Below are 21,753 nucleotides of genomic sequence, written 5' to 3'. Positions count from 1 at the left end.
TCTGTCTATTTTTACATATCTGTCAATCGGAGGCATTGCTATGAGTTGCGTGCATTTTGCTTGACTAACTCATATTCCACAGTTTGTTCGGAAACCTTCTTTCAGTAAGTGGGTCACCGGAAGGAAACAACAAACTAAACAATATTGTAAACTTTTTTTCTTCAACAATCAAAGCTAGTGTGTCAATTTAATTATTTTAGTACATTAAATAATTTACCACTGCCCGTTTGTCATGTATAATTCACCAACCAATCATGATCTGGCACAAGAAGTTAAATTTTCTTTGGACAGTAATGAGAAGTGGATCGGTCATTTTACATTCTTATTCATTAATCAGTTGAAAATTACATGGGACAGACACGCTTACATTTGTGGAATGATTCTGGATCTGCAGTTTGTCTCATTTTATAAATCAAATTACACCACTAAGAAAATGGATGATAAATGACTACAAAAGCACTGCATAAAACCATGCTAGGCCAAAAGTTGCAATAATGGTAATCAGTATTCCATGTATGGTACATAATTTACTATTTCATGAAATTATCATAAATAATGAAGCCCAAGTGAAGTCAGGCCAATCATGTGAAGTAGGCTGGTGAAATGGTGACATGAAAGGACTTTAAAGGGGTCACATGATGCTTTTTTAAAGATCATTATTTTGTTTATTTGGTGTAACATAATATGTTGATATTTATTTATGATTAATGGTAGAAATGTTAGTGGAGGAGTAGCTATTTTATTTTCAAAGACTATTTATATAATCACTGCTGCGTCTGTCAATAAACACAGAAAGAAGGAATTAAAAGAAAGAGGTATAATTTTGGCTGTTCAAACAATTATCAATGGTTCTACTTTTGTTTTTATTAATATTTATGCACCAAATACTGGTGCAGAGAGGATACAAACTTTGACTGGAACAGTACAGTAAATTTTATAGATAGAAATGGAGAAGAACGATTGACACATTTTAATGAAAACTCACATTGACTCCTGCACACCTGTATTAATCCTACATGAAACTAAGCCAAATGTGGTTCACTTTTCTTGCATATAGTCCAGGGCAGAAATCGTAATTTCATTGTAATAAGTATTTTTGTACTTTTAGATCTGTGGAATATATTTGGATTGTATTTATGTATTTGTGTGTGGTGCTGCCTGTGTCATTATTTGCCTGCCTGTGTCATTATCTGTGTTATTTTTTCAGTAACGGGGTAATCTAACTAATTACTTTTCCCGTTGTTACAACGCCGTTATCATTACTGAAAGTTAAATGCGGTGCGTTACTATGCATTGATTTAATAAACTATGCAATCCGAACGCACCCCTGGCTCACACACAGCGAGTGTGGAGGTGGGTTAAAAACGAGATAAGCGATTATGATTGACCAAGGCAGAGTCATGTGTTTTCATGGTAGCCAATCAGAGCCAGTGTTTTTACACACATGCCGGCACAAGCGCCAGCGGCGCCAAACTGTGTGTACCACAGTCACACACACAGTCACACACGCAATAGCTACACAGAGATTCGCAGCAGTAGCAAAAATGGCGAGTCAGGAGCAATCCGATGAAAACTCTTCTTTTACTGTCTATGTGAAAACTTGGCATTTTCAAGGTGGAGATAAGCGCTACTTCAAATTCATTGTGGTCAAAGGCAAGAACGCGCATGTAATGTGTACATGCAATGTGTGACACGCATCTACAAAGCTAGTGGCCCAAAACACTTTTCTTACAAAGATAATACTTGAAGTGCAGAATAAAACTATTGCTGTCTGTTGACGTGCAATAAATATCGAAAGTTATGTACCTGTCTGTTCTACTCATTTCAACTGACTTGTGAAAACTGCTAAAAAAAAAAAAATGTAAAAAATATTTGACATATAGCAATATATATATATATATATATATATATATATATATATATATATATATATATATATATATATTTTTTTTTTTTTTTTTTTTACAGTAACGCAAATAGTTACTTTCCCTGGTAACGAGTTACTTTTATTATAGAGTAATTCAGTTACTAACTCAGTTACTTTTTGGAACAAGTAGTGAGTAACTATAACTAATTACTTTTTTAAAGTAACGTTCCCAACACTGGTCATCGGTTAATTGACTGACATGTTGTTGTGATCATAATATGTTGTGTGTTTCTCCATTATACAGTGACAGAAATTATTTAGAATTTCTGAATAGCTTATTGGGACAGAAATATGAAACAAATGGTAATTTGGTCTGTAATGTGATACGTTTGAAGTTTATATATATATATATATATATATATATATATATATATATATATATATATATATATATATATATAAAACATTTCCAATACAACAGGGTTGACAGATTGACAGAATTACACAATAATTTATGACCGAATTGTTGTCAGTAAAACAGCCTTTCAACAACATCCCCAAAAGACAACAATTCTTCAAACATTTCAGGATCTGCATCATAATCTCCTTAAGAAATTAAAGCTTTAGATCAAATGCACATGTGCACTACCATTTGTGCACCTCTTTTAAATCACAAACTGTTAACAAATTAGGTTAGATATATCCAATGAGATGGTAACTGCCATTAGCGTGACAGGTCATTTTGCAATTTAGAAGTAATTAAACTGCATACCCAGAAGGCTATGGTGTGTTCTTTAGTGCTACACATCCCTGCTTGATGCCTGTGCCCATTATAATCATACAGCACAAACTAGTTAACTTTTGTATCCAGCATCAAACATTCACAAAAAAAAAAAAAAAAGAAAAAAAAACACATATCAGATGGCCAAACAGTCTGGACTGTGGTCCCCACAAAATTGTAACATTTAATACAGGTTCATCATGAGATAAAACATTACCCAACTATACTGAAGCACTGTGGTTTGACTGGATTCGCCTGAGAGCCCAAGGTCAAGTTTTGGAAACAGCATGTTATCAGAGGTGGGAAGGGTAAGCAGAGCAAATCTTCTCTGCAAGGTAAAGCCACTTGGGGTACATAACAGGCTTCAGATTGGAGTGGCTTGTCATGCATTCAGTCTATTTATTCTCCTCAGCTGTCTTTTAAATAATTCACATCAGCATCAAGTGAGTCCTGGATTTTTGTGGGTCAAAATGTAGTTATACAGTGATAATGGTTATTGATTTTCTGAAACTATAAGAATAGTAAAATAATTTCTTAAATTCTAACATCCTATTAAATGGCTTCTTGCATTAATTGTATGATACAACAGGGCAAAAGGTCCCCCATGAAAACATGTCCTTTTGATTTGACTTTCCACAAATAGCAAGACCTGTTTGTTGTTATGCACTGTAAATTTAATTTGTGATATATGGCTGGACTAAAAGCATAATAACAATACCAGGACATTTTATAGAATACTTTAAGAGAATATGAAATGCCAATTAATCAATCAATAAACAAATAATAAAAAAAAACAAATGTTACATAATTAACAGACTGAGAGACATATCCATTTGCAAGCTTTATTTAAGGACGTGATCACAACAGGTGAGAGTCAGACAATGGCAAAACAGGTATATTGAGGGCAAGACTCAAGAGTATTCCAGTGAACGGGCGTGGTCAATCTCCAGTAAACAATGTTCAAACAGCGTAATCCAAAGTGTCAATCCGAAACACAGGCTATGGTCCAGGCGAGGGGTAAGCAGTATATGAAGAGTATCCGACTCTGGAAGATCAGCTGAGATGTGAAGAGACTCTGGAAGATCAGTTGAGACGTGACGAGCCTCTGGAAGAACAGCTGTGACATAACTGGACTCATGACGATCAACTGTGACTTGACCCATGATGATCAACTGTGACTTGACTGGACTCAGGAAGATCAACTGTGACTTGACCCATGACGATCAACTGTCACTTGACTTATGAAGATTAGTTGTGACTTGACTTGGCTCATGACGATCAACTGTCACTTGACCTGACTCATGACGATCAACTGTGACTTGATTCAGGATTGGTAGCTGTAACATAATGGGGCACTGTTGTGTTTGCCATTTTGTGAGTGTGCTCTAATGCAGCCCTCATCACATGAATGAGTGCAGGGTCATGTTCCTCCATGACACCCACAGTGAACGATGAACAAACAGTCAACAAAGAATAATTCATAAATTGAACAAGAGATGTGGAACGGGGAACCTCACAGATTAAATCTGATTTGAGCAGTTAATTTACTCCATCATGAGAAAAAACATATATCAATACACAGCCTGGCAAATCAGAATAACACACAATGTCCAGATACTCTTTAATATAGTCTTTAACTGGGCGTGTGCCCTTAAGGCTAATAACAGTTTTTCAATGTCCATATCTGGACAAATGGCGCACTCTAATCGATTAGCCTTTTCAAAGCCATGTCTGCGAACCTGGTACGGCAAACCCATTCAAATACACTGGAAGTGGGACTTAGAAACACTGGAATACACTGGAAGTGGGACTTAGACTTAGAAAGGTCCCAGCGGCCACAAATTTGGCACATGGCCCCCTGAGCCCTCCCAAGCAAGGTACCAACAGCCCCGGGCCCTAGAGTAAAGGGAATTTTTTTGTGGCTCTCGCACAATATCTCTGCTGTAGGCCTTTCTCGTCATCATCCTAATTAAAGAGATAGTTTACCCAAAAATGAAAATCATTTACTCCCTTTATGTTGTCTACACGTGATAAATCTGTTGGTTACCAGGATTCTTCAAAGTATCTTCTTTTGAGTTCTATGGGAAAAAAGTCAGGGGCAATTGATGTAATAATGTAAATGATGACATAATTATGGGTTAACTATACTTTTAAGTAAATTAGTAGAAACATGTTTCACTAGTCATCACTGTGCATAAAAATAACAGTGAATGCCACAATATAATGCTGGAAAAAAATACAGATTCAATACATCCATAGCTTCCTGTTGGTCAGTTTGTCTCTTCAGTTAAGATCCACCCAAATTGTTGCAGAAAACATTATTGTTTTAATTAACATATTGCGTAGTATAATCATGGTCAGTTCAGAGATGTACTTTAACTTACTTTCTCATCTACTTTTAAGAGCTCCTTGACAGTCCAGTCATAGAAGCATAATAAAAATGATGTCTACTGTCTGACTCCAAACACTGCTCAGTGTTCACTGGTGTCTGAGGAACTTCTGCCATTTCTTCTGTGATGAAAGTTATCTTGGTTACTACAGAACACAGGTTAAAATATATTTGTGGCACATTTAAGATAAAAATTCAGTTATTCCTGTATTCCTGGTCATTCAGCCTTGAACACAAATGTGACCTTTTGCAAGTTTCATTATAAACTTGCAAACTAAAATACTAAAATGTAAAAATGCATGCTTGTGAGAAATATTTAATCAAAAGAATCCCATACATCCACATATCTTTGTAAATAAATGAATAAATTGTGATTTGTTTATCACAGCCCAGAGCACAGCACAGCAGATTAATGAAATTGCAATTCAGTCCTACAAATGGTGGCCGCACCACTGTGTGGCGTCACGTGAAACCCATAAATAGTCGGGGGAGCGGGCAAATAGTGGGTTCATGGGTCGAGGCCCTCACTTTCACTTTCCTGCTTTCCGACAGCAAATGCAATGAGTTTGCTTCCTTATTTTCTGAGAAGATCAATAATATCAGAAAGGAGATTAGCACATCCTCAAGTTATGCAGAGGTTAGACTGATTCGAGTCACAATTTCAAAAAGAAGTTACTATGTCTGGTTTTGAAGCAACAGCAAAATTTTTGAAAAATAGTACAGCAACATAAATCATCAATCTGCTATCTTAACACACTTCCCACATCTTTTTTTTTTTTTTTTTTTTCAAAAGTGTGCTTAACTGTTTAGAAGCAGAAGTTGTGAATGCTTCACTTCTTTCTGGGACTTTTCCAAAATCCTTGAAAACTGCAGTTGTTAAGCCCATTCTGAAAAAAAAATCAATCTTGATAACACCATATTGAGCAAGTATAGACCAATATCAAATCTTCCTTTTATAGGCAAGATTTTTAATACGCTGAACAACTACTTTAACACAAATGGATACCTTGACAATTTTTCAAGCTGGTTTCCAACCGCATCACAGCACAGAGACAGCACTCATTAAGATAATAAATGATATTCATTATTCAATGATATGCATTTGAAACTGTCAATTATAATATACTTCTAGAGAGACTGGAAAACTGGGTAGGGCTTTCTGTGATGGTACTCAAATGGTTCAGGCCATACTTAGAAGGACGAGGTTATTATGTGAGTATAGGAGAGAATAAGTCTAAGTGGATGTCCATAACATGCGGAGTCCCACAAGGCTCAATTTTTGCACCACTGTTGTTTTGCCTGTATTTGATCCCACTAAGTCAAATAATGAGAAAGAACCAAAATATCACATATGCTGATGATATCCTAATTTACCTAGCCTAATCACCATATGATTACAGCCCCACTGACTCCCTCTGCCAATGCATTGATGAATTTAACAATTGGATGTGCCAAAACTCTCTTCATTTAAAAGGAGAAAACTGAAGTGATTGCATTTGAAAACAATGATCAAGTCAAGAATCTTTATGTGATTCTGGAGACAGACCTTAGTTTCAGTATGTCAAAGCAGTAACTACTTACAGGTCCTCTTAGCCTCATTCGATGTACATTGCTCATACAGTTTAAATACTGGGATAGTCTTTCAGTCCTATCATTTTCATAACGGTTCAAACAATACACAGTATCCTTGATTTAGATTTTACAGAAATATTACTATACCAGGTGGTCAAACCATACCTGATAGCACTCTCTAATATAAAATGATAAAAGAGATACATAATTTTCTTGTGAACTCCATAAAACCAAATTCTACATAGATAATACAGTCTCTGGTGAAGCCTTTCACAAACTTAATAAACATGGGTATCCCACATAAGAGATTTATCTATATGCACTCCTAAATACTTGTATGATTGCACCCATTTAATTTATTGATTGTGAACAGGCATATGATCACCCAATACCCTTAGGATCAAAGATATAATTTGCTTTCCTAGTGCTTACTTTTTTAAAATTTACATCACACCACTCAGTGAATGAGTTGATCTCAGAATAATACACAAAAGATGTCACGTAAGAGAACACAAAATCCAATTGCAAGTATAACAGTTTATTTGCCACAACGCAAAACAGCAGGGAACAAGAAAATAGAGCAGGTGAGTTGGTGAACAGGTGAGCTGGTGAGCTGGAGAGCTGTCTCTGTAACATGGAGACTGAGGCACTGACCTGAACCAACCCAGAGAATTCTCCTAGGAACAAGTGTGGAAGCACACTGGGCGATCTCCTTGGCAGAGAGCAAGAAGAGTGATCTGAGGACTGAGAGCAAGACCAGCATCGACAACTACGAACAACGATCTGACAACATGCAGTAACAACCACAAGACAGATAAAGACAGGACAGAAACAGCATCAGGTGCAGCCATGCTGATTAGCTCATCAGCCCAAGGATTGCCGGAGCAATGCTGAATGAGCAATCAGACAGATAACGAGAAAACAGACATGCAGAATGAACACACAGATCTATGAACCGTGACAGTACACCTCCCCCTAGGAGCGCCTCCTGGCACTTCCAGAGGAACCTACCTGACGATTGTAATCATCGATAAGCGAATGATCCGATATGTCCCTAGCGGGAACCCAACTCCTCTCCTCTGGACCATAACCCTCCCAGTCCACCAGGTACTGAAATCCGCGTCCCCTCCGCCTCGAGTCCAGAATATGTTTTACCGAATAAGTGAGTTCCCCATCTAAGAGTCGCGGCGGTGGGGGAACTGGGACAGGCGGATTAATGGGGGCACAAAAAATGGGCTTTAATTTGGAGACATGGAAGACGGGATGAATTCTCCTGTATGCAGGAGGAAGTTTGAGGCGGACTGCCACTGGACTAATAATCTTGGTGACAGTAAACGGGCCGATAAATTTGGGAGCAAGCTTCTTACAGACGGAACGGAGAGGAATATTTTTAGATGAAAGCCACACTTTTTGACCAACGACGTAGATGGGTGGCTCAGACCAGTGGCGATCGGCCTGGGCCTTAGTGCGCACCCCTACCTGGAGGATGGCTTCTCTAGCCCTCCTCCAGGTGCGGTGGCACCTCTGGACAAATGCGTGAGCAGAGGGGACCGCGACTTCAGATTCCATACTCTGAAAGAAAGGTGGCTGGTAACCTATGCTACACTCAAACAGAGATAGGCCCGTGGATGACACTGGTAAAGAATTGTGTGCGTACTCCACCCATGAGAGTTGCTGACTCCAAGAGGATGGGTTTTGAGACACCAAACACCGCAATATCCGTTCCAAATCTTGGTTGGCTATCTCTGTCTGACCATTATGCTGGGGATGAAACCCAGAAGAAAGACTAACAGTCGCCCCTAACAAACGACAAAATTATTTCCAAAATTTGGAAACAAACTGAGGCCCCCTGTCAGAGACCACGTCTACCGGGAGGCCATGAATATGAAAGACGTGATCAGTGACAGCAACCGCTGTTTCTCTGGCTGAGGGTAATTTGGGCAGAGGAACAAAATGAGTTGCCTTCGAGAACCGGTCCACCACGGTCAAAACTACCATGTTACCCTGCGATGGCGGGAGTCCCGAAACAAAATCTAGCGAAATGTGGGACCAGGGTCTCGAAGGAACCGACAGCGGCTGAAGGAATCCAGCAGGGGGTCGATTGGAAACCTTAGAAGTGGCACAGACAGAGCAAACCAAAACAAAATGACGTATATGCCGGGCCATAGAGTGCCACCAGAACCTCTGTTTGACAAGAAATACTGTACGATTTACCCCTGGATGACAAGCTACTTTGGAACAATGGCCCCAACGGATGACCTCAGACCGTAATTCTTCTGGCACAAATAAACTACTCGGTGGGCATCCAGGCGGAGGTGTTACCCCTTCTAAGGCCTTACGGACCTTCGACTCGATCTCCCAAGGCATACCAAATACCACGATGTCATGTGGCACTATAGACTCGGGAGACAACGGGCGTTCAGATTGATCAAAAATACAGGACAAGGCATTAGGTTTAACGTTCTTAGAACCTGGACGATAAGAAATTGAAAAACGAAAACGACTGAAAAATAAGGCCCACCGAGCTTGCCTAGAATTTAACCTTTTAGCAGCACTAAATGTCATCCAGGTAGACATATATGAACTGATCAACCATGACTCTCAGCAAATCATTGACTGATGCCTGGAAGACTGCGGGAGCATTAGAGAGCCCAAACGGCATAACAAGATACTCAAAATGCCCCCGGAGGTATTAAAAGTGGTCTTCCGTTCATCACCCTTTCTTATGCGAACCAAATGATAGGCATTGCGAAGATCCAATTTTGTGAAAAAGGAAGCACCCTGCAGACTCTCGAAGGCTGAAGACATCAACGGCAAAGTGTAGGTATTCTTTACCGTGATACTATTCAACCCTCGATAGTCGATACAAGGACACAGGGAACCATCTCTCTTCCCCCCCCCCAAAAAAAAAAATCCCCCACCTGCAGGAGAAGAAGGACGGATGGATCTTGGCTGCAAGAGAATCAAAAATATATTTCTCCATGGCCTAGCTCTCCAGTACAGAAAGTGAGTATAACCTGCCTTTAGGCGGAGAAGTACCTGATAATAAATCTATTGCACAATCATAAGGACGATGCGGAGGAAGAGAAGCAGCCCGGGACTTACTGAAGACTCCCTTCAGGTCAAGATACTCCGTGGGCACGTTTAACCCCTTTGCGTGCAAACATCGCTGACGGCCCCAGTTTATTATTGTTTCACTTTCACAGCACATTAAACATCACTGTCTTACTTCATCTGGACAAACTGTGCATCAATTGAAAGTTTAAAGACTCTAGCTTCGATATTTGACCAATATTTTGATAAAACATTGTTGCAGTGACAGATATTTAGTGATTTATGTCAGAAGTGCAAAATAATAAATCCGTATTATGCCACATTTTGAATAGAAATTCACCACTCACACATATTCAGTCACGTCAAAAGCGGTTTATTTGTGTTCACATAGACTCACTGAACAGCGTCAATAAGGATTTATAGACAAAAGATGCATATCTGCGGAGATATATGGATATATTTACAGATGTTTACTTCATATTTCTTCAGACAGAATCGTCATTTCTATTCATTTTCCACGGATTTACGCGATCTGATGATAAACAGCCTCTCCCAGCGATCTGTGTGTGTGCGCAGTGGTGTCAGCTCGTGATGTGTGTGGCTCAGACTCTGATTGGGCCTTGCCAATGTCAATATGAGAGTGTCATATATGGACACCGCCACATCGTGTCACATGCTTCCTGCACACTTCCTGGTAGTTATCTGGCCAAAACAACACTGAAACACCTCTGTAAACACGAAATATCCGAATAATAAACCCGCGATTACGATAGTAAAGCTTGGTATGAGAATTTATTGAGATCTGGGGCGTTTTTATAAAAAAAAATCGAAAATGTACATCGGAAATGCTAACTTGTGCAGCGATGAAAAAGGCTACAAATAACATATTTTTACAACAGTAAACGACCAAATTCCACCCCTGATCGCTAAAGGAAGTTATTATAAACACTCGATCGGCGTTTAAAGTGAGTTTTGAGTAAAAGTGTACTAATAATTTTATAAATTGTCTGATGTAGCTTGATGCTAACGTTAGCCCCGATGCTACTAATAGCAGGTGCTTTTCTTCTTCATAATGCATTTTTGTCACAATAATTCACGTAAGGTCGTAGGAAAATGTTTTGTTGTATTTTTATAGTAAGACTTTTGATAAATAAGGGCTAAATGCAAAGAGAGACTGAAGTGAGATCGCTGCTTTGTGTCTTTGTAAAGCCTGAAAAACCACAATCAAGGCTAATAAAGGTGGAATAAAAACAAAAGAATAATGATAAAAGATTAATGCGGATAATGTGTCATACCTGGCGGAGGTGTGAAAGACTCGTTTGGTGAGAACAATGGAATAACAGATAGGGATTAATCGGGCAGTTTTCACAGCCAAACACACAGAAAATACACAGAAGAGTTTACATGTGAGATCTTACAGAGATGACAAGGGCCATAAATCAATCTGATTAGCCTTCTCTAAAAAACACACATGACATGGCCTTAGAAAATATTTCATAAAATTCGCAGTTTTACAGATTAGATTATGAAATTTCTAATGAAGTTTTGAAAGACTTGTGGCTTTAGCTACACTCTATTTCTAAACTCATATCTTACATCAACACATTTTTAAATACATTTAAAAAATATGTTTTTAATATTTTTATTTTTGTTTTTATGTTTGAGCTTATATATCTCTATTATCATAACAGTCTGAGTGATTATGATTCCTGAACAGTAAACTTTAAAGTGTCAGCTTTGTGAACATATGTTGAATATGTATCTAGTCAGAAAGAATCATGAGCAGAAACCTTTTTATTTTGGGTATGTCATTTCTGTCTCCATGCCAAAAAAGGAGGTGCCTAGAAAGGGGTTAACAGATCCATATGTTCTTCCTGCAACACAGAACAAGACACAGAAGAGCAAGCAGACAACAAACATGATGCATGACAATATTCGCTCCAGGATGAGACTGTGCTTAGTTGCCAGTTTATATTGGGGTTGTGTAACACTAGCCAGGGGTGACCCAAAACCACAGGATCCAAAGGGGAATTAGTCAAATAAAAAAAATGGTCTCAGTGTGGTTGCCCAAAGTGATAAGACTCACCCACTCAGTGGCATGAGTGATTGGTGGAAGCTACTGACCACAAAGGGCACTGACTGAGATAGGTGGACTAATGAAACTGCACGTATACCCAGCTTAGACGCTGTCCCACAATCCAAAAAATTACCTTCTGGGCCAGAATCCACCAGTGCTATACAAGAGAAAATGTCCCGGCCCCTCCATATTTGAACCGAGAGCAGAGTTACCATGGAGGAGGACTTCTGAGTTGTGACTCCGCCCGTCAGTAAGGTTTTTACCGGGCACTGTGCAGCGATGTGACCTGCGGCACCACAGTATAGGCACAGCCGCAGGTTCCTATCGCTGTCCTTCTCCTCTCGAGAAAGGTGAGCCCTGCCCACCTGCATGGGTTCTGGAATCGAAGCGGTGATCGGTCGTCTTCTCCGCCATGGCTGCAAACTGGTCACGCTGATGTAGTCTGGTGTCCACTTGGATGGCCAGATCGATCATTCCGTCGAGTGAAGTGGGTAATTCCAGGGTGTAAATCTCCTTAATGATCCGGTTGGCCAATCCATGCCTAAACATTTCCCACTGCGCTTCAATGTGCAAAACTCAATAGAATAATCCGTAACGGACCGATCTCCTTGGCGTAACTCCGCCAATTCCCTTGCTGCCTCCCTGCCAGATGCAGTCTGATCAAAAACCTTCCTGAGCTCCTCAGAAAACAATTGGAATGAAGAACAGCAATGGTGTCTTTGTTCCCACACCATTCTTCCCCAGAGAGCTGCTCGTCCAGAAATCAGAGTGATGGTAAAAGCCACTTTGGACTCCTCTGTAGGAAAAGACGAAGGCTGGAGAGCAATGTGAAGAGAGCAAGTGGTCAAAAATGAACGACATAAAAGGGCTCACCGGAATCAACAGTTGGAGGCGATAGACGGGGCTCAATGCGTCGGTTGGTGATATCCACAGGTGAAACAGTCAGAGGATTAAGCGCAGTGGGTTGTTGGGCAGATTCAGGTTTTAACTGTCTGACCTGAGTGGTGAGATCTGAGACCTGCGTGACAAGTGCCTGCACTGCACTACCAGTAGCCATGATTTGCTCCTCTTGCTGTGCAAAACGACTATTGCTGCTGGTGAGAATGTCTCTCAGCTCCACGATACTTGCTGGATCCATTTTGGTCAGTTCGTTCTGTCACGTAAAAGAACACAAAATCCAATTGCTAGTATAACAGTTTATTTGCCACAACGCAAAACAGCAGGGAACAAGAGAATAGAGCAGGTGAGCTGGTGAACAGGTGAGCTGGTGAATCGGTGAGCTGGAGAGCTGTCTCTGTAACACACAGACTATGAGGTACTGACCCGAACCAACCCAGAGAATTCTCCTAGGAACAGGCGTGGAAGCACACTGGGCGATCTGCTTGGCAGAGAGCAAGAAGAGTGATCTGAGGACTGAGGGCAAGACCAGCATCGACAACTACGAATAATGATCTGACAACATGCAGTAACAACCACAAGACAGATAAAGACAGGACAGAAACAGCATCAGGTGCAGCCATGCTGATTAGCTCATCAGCCCAATGATTGCCGGAGCAATGCTGAATGAGCAATCAGACAGATAACGAGAAAACAGACATGCAGAATCACAGATCTATGAACCGTGACGAAAGAAGAGTCTGTTTTTTAAACATGAAATTACTGTACCCTCCGAGTACAGGTGCATCTCAATAAATAAATTTCTTTCAGTTATTTAACTCAAGTTGTGAAACTCGTGTATTAAATAATTTCAATGCACACAGACTGCATTAGTTTAAGTCTTTTGTTCTTTTAATTGTGATCATTTTGGCTCACATTTAACAAAAACCCACCAATTCATCTCAACAAATTAGAATACTTTATAAGACCAATAAAAACAATTGTTTAGTGAATTGTTGGCCTTCTGTAAAGAATGTTAATTTACTGTACATGTACTCAATACTTGGTAGGGGCTCCTTTTGCTTTAACTATTGCCTCAATTTGACGTGGCATGGAGGTGATCAGTTTGTGGCACTGCTGAGATGGTATGGAAGCCCAGGTTCCTTTGACAGTGGCCTTCAACTCATCTTCATTTTTTGGTCTTTTGTTTCTCATTTTCCTCTTGAAAATACCCCAGTGTCAGTTTGGTGAGTTTGTTGGCCAGTCAAGCACACCGGCAACATGGTCATTTAACTTTTGGTGCTTTTGGCACAGTGGGCAGGTGCAAAATCCTGCTGGAAAATTAAATCAGCATCTTCAAAAATCTGGTCATTTTATGGACAACCGTTTCGTGAACCTAGGTGAGGAGGTAATTTTGACTTTGCTACGACAGTCTGGTGCTTCTGAATCATCTACTGTAAGTATGTTTTGTTATTAGTTTTAAGTATTTGCTATTGCTAAGTACTTGTCTGTTCAAATGCAGAGTTTTGCGCATCGTGTGTATGAAGTGTGTGTGTGTGTGTATATTTTTAAAGCTGCACTTTTACTTGTACTTATAGTACAAATTAAGCAAAATAATCTACTTCGTTACTTCTAAATCGCAGTTTGTTACTGAGTACGCCTACAATTTGAATTGATATTCAAATTTTTGAAGGCACTTCAGCAGCCAATAAAAATATCTGATCGTAAACCGACCAATAAAATCGCTGATATCTGAACCGGGAACAGCGCCGCTGCAGCGGGTGAAGAGCTGATCAGACAGAGATGGAACTCAGCGTCATTTATGCACTCAGAGCTTGGAGAAACAAACTACATGGTAGTGTTATCATAAATATCTATATTTTGATACCGTGTGTTACCATGTGTTGTGTGTTATTTACATTTCAAAGTATCAGTAGAATGTCGTTTCTTTGAAGTAATACATATTACCATTGTTCTCAACTGTAGACATTAAATGCAGTTGTTTTTAAGCAGTTTTTGACATCCTATCCAAGATGTGTTTAGCTAAAAAAAAATAACAATACTATTACCACTCTAATATGTCATGCAATATCTGTGCATGCAAAGGTTAAACGTGATCCTCTTGTTTAATATTCTCAGGGTCTGAATCCAGCTCAAATTGACATGACAATATTGATGCCATCTTAACTATACCGGAGCAGAGGGAAGTTGCTGCTTTGGGAAAGGGCGGGGCAGTACTGAAACACTGTCTGAGCTGTTCGCCAATCACTACATGCTGGGACAGCTAAACAATCACAACACATTTAGTTTTTCGGAAGGCAGGCCTTCATCAAACCCAGAACTAATCGAATGATAATGTAAATAATGCGATAAATAATGCATTTTCCGAACTGGGTTAAGAATGAGAGCATGTTCTAGTACGCCTGCAAAAATGAAATGAAGACTTTATAAAAAGGAATAATCGGACCCCTTTAACCACTCCTATCCAATCAAGGTATTGAAGTTAGAAAACCCTGTATCATGACCACTAATTCACGTATTTTGACAATAAGATAAAAGTGGGTTTTGTTCAAAGTTGCTATTATCCCCATAGGTCTTTGATATGAATATCGTTTGGTGTTTAAATATCGCTGGCTAAAAAGTAACTAGTAATTAGTACTCTGAGTAGTTTTTGAGAGGAATACTTTGTACTTTTACTTAACCCTTAGGGGACTAAGCCCTTTTTGGTCCGTTTTCTCTATTTTTACATTTCGGCTTATAAACCATATGTAATGAGGATGGACCACCATGTATTTGGTATCAATGGATTCAGAAGACCCTAAGCTACCATAAGCATGCATGCTATATGTCTATAAAGGAAGTATGAGTGAAAAATTGTACAATAAACTAGAGAATTTCAAAGACGAAAATTAGATTTTTGTCATTTATTACTGAAAATCCTACCTCACACAACAATAAAAGTTTTTGACCCAAAAATATATTTTTCAAACTCTTTGCTTGACAGCAATGGGTTAATGTTCAATCAAATGTGTAAAGAACAATCAAACAATTAACTTTATTTAAAAACAGTCCTAGGCGTTTTTTTTATTTTTGGAACTAAGCCCTTTTTGGTCTGTTTTCTCTATTTTTATATTTGGGCTTATAAATCATATGTAAAGGAGATGGAACACCCTGTGTTTGGTATCTATGGATTTAGAAGACCCTAAGCTACCATAAGCATGCATGCAATATGTTTATATAAAGGAAGTATGAGTGAAAAATTTTACAATAAACTAGAGAATTTCAAAAACGAAAATTAGATTTTTGTCATTTATTACTGAAAAACACACAATATAGAACAGTTTTTGAACAAAGAAAATATATTTTTTCAAACTCTTTGCTTGACAGAAATGTGTTATTGTTTAATCAAATGTGTAAAGAACAATTAAATAATTAATTTTTTTAAAAAACAGTCCTAGGCATGCCAGTGAGCAAAGAAACGCCTCTCCAGGCCTTTCCAGTAATTGTTCCAACTTGTTCTGCCGTAAATCTTTTACTGCTTGCCATTTTGATAAAACAATTCTGTAATAATGCTGTATCTCTCTCGAATTTATCTCTTTGTGCTCGCTAACACTCCGATCGCTTTCTGCTTTCTCCACGTGATGCTGATTCTCCGATCGCTCGAATTTAGCTCTTTGTGCTCGCTAATACTCCGATCGCTCTCTGTAACACTCCGATCGCTTTCTGCTTTCTCCACCCTGATGCTGATTCTCTGAACGCTTATTGATTACATTTCTTTTACTATAGTCCAGCCAGCTTTTACAAGGCTACAGCAGAGCTGCACAGTCCTCTGAATGGCTAGAAGACATAACCTTCCTCTGATTGGGTTAGAAAAAGACTCCTCCCAGCGGCAATTTTTCCATTGGCTGTTGCGTGTTGAATCTGCCTAACACAATCGTTTTCATTGGCCTGTTTACGCAGTGGTATTGCGCAATAAGGAAAGTGTTTAATATACAAACTGAACACCGCTGTTTTCAGCGGAATCTGAGGAAGACGGCAAAAAAAAAACCGCATCTCTCTAGCATTAATAGTTTTTGAGATAACTACACATTTGTAAAAGTATGCCATTTTGGGCGGTACCGCCCAATCCGTCCCCAGAGGGTTAAGTACTTTTTTTGACAGCAGTAGTTTTACTTGTAATTGAGGATTATTTCAGCAACGTAACAGTACTTGTACTTAAGTACAAATTTTTAGTACCCTTTCCACCACTGGTAGATTTTAAGGGTGGACGGAGTCAGCCTACGCTCCAACCCCTGATGCAGAAAGTACAGCATGACTCTGATCAGACATTTCCAGGGATCTTCTCCTGGAAATGATCAGACATTTCCTAGAACCTCCACATCTTGTCCAAGGATCAGACATTAAGTTTCCAGAGGTCTGGACTTGGGTGCTTGATCTCTGAGTCAGTAGATCCTTCCTCAGAGAAATCTGCAAAGAAGGGGCTATCACAAGGAGCATCAGTTCCAGGAACCATGTCCGAGTGGACCAGTAAGGCACCACGAGCAGTACCTGCTCCTTATCCACACTGATCTTGCTCAGTGTCTGTCCAAGAAGACTCACTGGGGGAAATGCATACTTGTGCAGGCCCTATGGTCAGCTGTGTGCAAGTGCGTCCATGCCAAGTTTTCCGTAGGTCAGCGAGTAGACTAGCAGTAAGAGGTTTCTGGAGAGGCAAATAGGTCTACCTGAGCAGCTCCTAAACTACTTCAAATCAACTGGATTATCTGGTGATGGATTCTACATTCTCCTGGGAGAGCAGCTTGTGACAGCTAGTCGGCTTCCCGGTTGTACAGGCCAGGAATTTGAATGGCACAAAGTGACCTCAGATGCTTCTGACTCCACAGGAGGAGGTGGCGGGTGAGTTGCGACATGCGATGGGAGTGTAGACCACCTCCTCTGTTGACGTACGCACTGTTCACAGTGTTGTCTGTGTACTAGTATGTAATCGCCCCACATTGCCCTTTGAGATGGATCAAGGCAAGGCGCATCACCAGCAACTCTAGGCAATTGATGTGCCAGTGTAGTTGGGGGCCTATCCAAACCCCTGACACAGCAAGCCCAGTGAATGAGGCTCCCCAGCCAGTGGTAGAGACATCCATGTGAACCACAGAATGCTTGAAGACCTGTTCTAGGGGCACTCCTGCCCAGAGAAACACCAGGTCTTACTATGGGGTGAAGTTTTGGCTGCAGACCAGTGTGATTCGGACCCGATGAGTGCCGCGCTACCATGCCCACCTCTGGACTTGGCCATGGAGCCAGTGTTGAAGTGGTCTCATATGAAGAAGCACCAGCAGTGTGACTGCTGCTGCAGCTTCCATATGCCCCAGGAGCCTCTGAAACTGTTTCAGTGGGACTGCCATCCTAATCTTGAATGTATTTAAGCAGTTCAACACCGATTGAGCACGTTCCTGTGTGAGGAGTGCTGTCTGTTTGACCGAGTCCATCTCCATACTGAGAAAAGAGAACCCCTCCAGGGAGAGTTTTCCCAATCGGCTGAGGTGCAAAAGCATCCGTCCCTGAGATTGGTTGGCAATGATCGACCAAAGGACACTTTCTGTGATCCTTTTGCACCACAGACCATTGCTGTGGTTTGCATCCAAAGGATGAGCATATAAGTATGAGCTCCTGCCCTCCGGGCTCTCCCTGTCGCTAAGTTACGGAGGCAGCCCTTGTTCTTCTGAGAAAAGGGCATTCAAATTTTCACATTTCACACTCATCATCATCATCTGTTTTTATTTGGGCATCAGAATTCCACAAAATCAACATAGTAATAACCAGTGTTGGGTGTAACGCGTTACAAAGTAACGCGTTACTGTAATAATATTACTTTTTTCAGTAACTAGTAGTGTAAGGCATTACTCGTCTGAAAATGGTAATATTATTACAGTTTTCCCAAGCTAGTTACTTGCGTTACATTTGCCAGTAGCACCTTCATCACACACAAGGCACACAACACAGAGAACAGAAGGGAAGGGAAGGAGGGCGTGAATGGAACAGTGATTGGTCTGGGTTTGGCACGAGGTATCATTTACCATCACTGATTGGTCGACAGCCGGCAGCAGAGCGGCACGCTCAGACAGATGGGGAAAAATGGAAGCGTCAACAACGGCAAGCTCTTTTTCAGAGGAAGGTTCCCAGCAACAGAAAGCTAGTTTCGACGGGTGGAGATTCAGTAATTATTTTGTAGGAGTGCTCCGATCACGATCGGCCGCTCGTTAATGCGCATCTCAGTAAAGCCGGTTCTCTAATCAGCGGTTTATTCCATCAGGTGCGTGAACCATATGTTCATACAACCGTGCCAATAAACGCTGAAAATGAACTGGATTTGCGCATCTTCTCAGTTAATAACGGCTCTGTGTAGTAACAGCTGCTCTATGTGAAATCACGCACCTGATGGAATTAACCGCTGATTAGAGAACAGGTGTACTGACGAGCAGTAATATAAGTGAGTTGTGTAAACAGTGATTTATGTGACTTCAATTATTTCTTATTAAACTGAAATCGAAAAGTAAAAAGTATTTTTTGGAAAAACCACATCCTAGTGTTAGTCTTCATATGCTGATGAATAGTGTTAACACGGATATAGAAAAATAAGGAGTGCAAGAGATTGATTCCTAATGTCAGTTTATTTTTAATTAATACTATAGTAGTTCGGTTCCCTTTACATCTTTAACTACCCGTTAATTTATCAATTGAATGGGTGACCTATCCTCATTAATAGAGCAAACATTTGTCCCCCCTGAGAGAATTGGCAGGAGCCGCCACTGATAAAGACCCTAAAGAACACTCCTCCTTTGTATGTTCTCCCTCCATCTGATGCATCTCAGGCAATCATAGAGTAATTAAGAAAAAAAGATGTAACTAGTAATATAACTAGTAATATAACTAGTTACTTTCTCCAGGGAGTAATAAAGTAAAGTAAGGCATTACTATTTTTGAGAGTAATATGTAATATGTAATATATTACTTTTTTGAGTAACTAGCCCCAACACTGGTAATAACTAACAAGCCTCAACACAACAGGCGAAACCAAAAAGGATACATGCGCAAATGATCAAGTACATTAAAATAAATAAATAAAACCGTGGATCTGATGCTCAAAAGGAGTAGGCAGAAGCTTAAGCTTATTGACGCCTACCCCCTTTTTTACATTTAAACCGTAGGTATCTACTATAATCGATAAGACAGTTGCCACATATTAGTGTTGTCCTATTCCAGTGACAGTACAATCAACAATATTAACTCACAATCATTCTGCTAATTCCAAGAAGAAGAATCTTCAATAAGTACAAAAAAACACACAAAAAAAAAAAAAAAAAAAAAAAACACCTCATTGCCAGTAACAACTAGCTAGTCACCAATCTTTTAATTTAATCTTTTGTTCCTTACTTGTTATGAGTTCAATACATTTACTGGCCACAATTGTTTATAATTATAAATAGTTTAATTATATTATCTTGATTAACTTATATTATCTTTTTAGTTTGTCAGTCAAAAAAATACAACATAAATAGATTGCTCTGCAGCTAATTCCATTTCTACACCTAAGGACATTCTTCTGTCCTGTACTTAGACAGTATAACTTGTTTATACTTTGATTTAAATTGATAAATGAATCGGCACTGCTTGAGTTGGGCTCTCAGGTTATTCCAGAGCCTGGCACCACACACAGACACACACATACTTTTCTTCGTCGTTCTGAAAGCCGGTACTTTAAAATGACCATAACCTCTCAAATTGTAACAGCTATCTCTTTTTATGAATAGTTTTTGAATATTTGCTGGTAGTAGGATCCAATTTGCTTTATACATTAATTGTGCAGCATAAAAAACGACTAAGTCCATGAATTTAAGCATATTACTTTGTAAAAACAGTATATTTGTATGTTCTTGGTATCCTACCTTATGAATAACTCTGATTGCTCGTTTTTGGAGAGTTACAAGGGAATGCAGGGAACTCTTATAATTATTACCCCAGACCTCAATTCCATAAGTTAATATGACAAAATCAGACTGGAATACAATATATACAGCGCCTTGTAATTTAAAACGTACTTAGCTTTATTTATGATTGCAATATTTTTTGATATCTTCCTTTGTATGTGTCCAATGTGTGATTTCCAGCTCAATTTGTTGTCTATTGTGATTCCCAAGAATTTAATTTCTGTTACTTTTTCTATTTCAATACCATTTATACGTATCAGTAGTTCCGGAGTTTCCTTATAATTGCCAAAAATAATCATTTTTGTTTTACTTAGATTGAGTGACAATTTGTTTAAATCCAGCCATGTTTTAAATTTGGCTAATTCCTGATTAACATCCTTTATAAGTCTATTATAGTTATCGTTGGAATAAAACAAGTTGGTATCATCAGCAAATAACACAATTTTTAATAAATCTGATACTTTAAATATATCATTAATATATAAGTTGAATAGCAAGGGAGCCAGTATAGACCCTTGAGGCAGCCCACAAACAATGCTCATACATTTTGATTCAGTGTCCCCCATTTTAACAAATTGTTGTCTCTCATCTAAATAGCTTTTAATCCAGTTCCCAGCTACTCCCCTAATACCGTATTTTTCTACTTTTTGTACAAGGATAGAATGATTGATGGTATCAAATGCTTTCCTTAGGTCTATAAAGATTCCAACAGCATGTTTTTTGCTGTCTACAGCACTGGTGATTTCTTCCACAGCATCAATAATAGCCATAGTGGTTGATCTTTTGGGTCTAAATCCATATTGCCCCTCGTTAATTAACTCATGCTTCGCAATAAATGTATCCAATCTGCTATAGAACATTTTCTCCAATATTTTTGAGAACTGTGGCAGCAGAGAGACAGGCCTATAATTTGTAAATATATGTTTACTTCCATTTTTAAATAGTGGTAACACTTTTGCTATTTTCATTTTGTCTGGGAAAGTTCCAGTTTGGAATGAGGCATTACATATATGTGTTAAGGGTTTCACAATATTATCAATTATTCTTTTTATTAATCTCATATTTATATCCAGATAGTCCATAGAGGATTTATTATTACATTTATTCACAATAGTTATGATTTCAGTCTCACTCACGTCAGAGAGGAAGATGGTT

The sequence above is a fragment of the Carassius gibelio genome, chromosome A2, assembly GCF_023724105.1.
Source record: "Carassius gibelio isolate Cgi1373 ecotype wild population from Czech Republic chromosome A2, carGib1.2-hapl.c, whole genome shotgun sequence".
NCBI classification, from domain to species: Eukaryota; Metazoa; Chordata; class Actinopteri; order Cypriniformes; family Cyprinidae; genus Carassius; species Carassius gibelio.
This window is presented reverse-complemented; position numbering follows the sequence as displayed.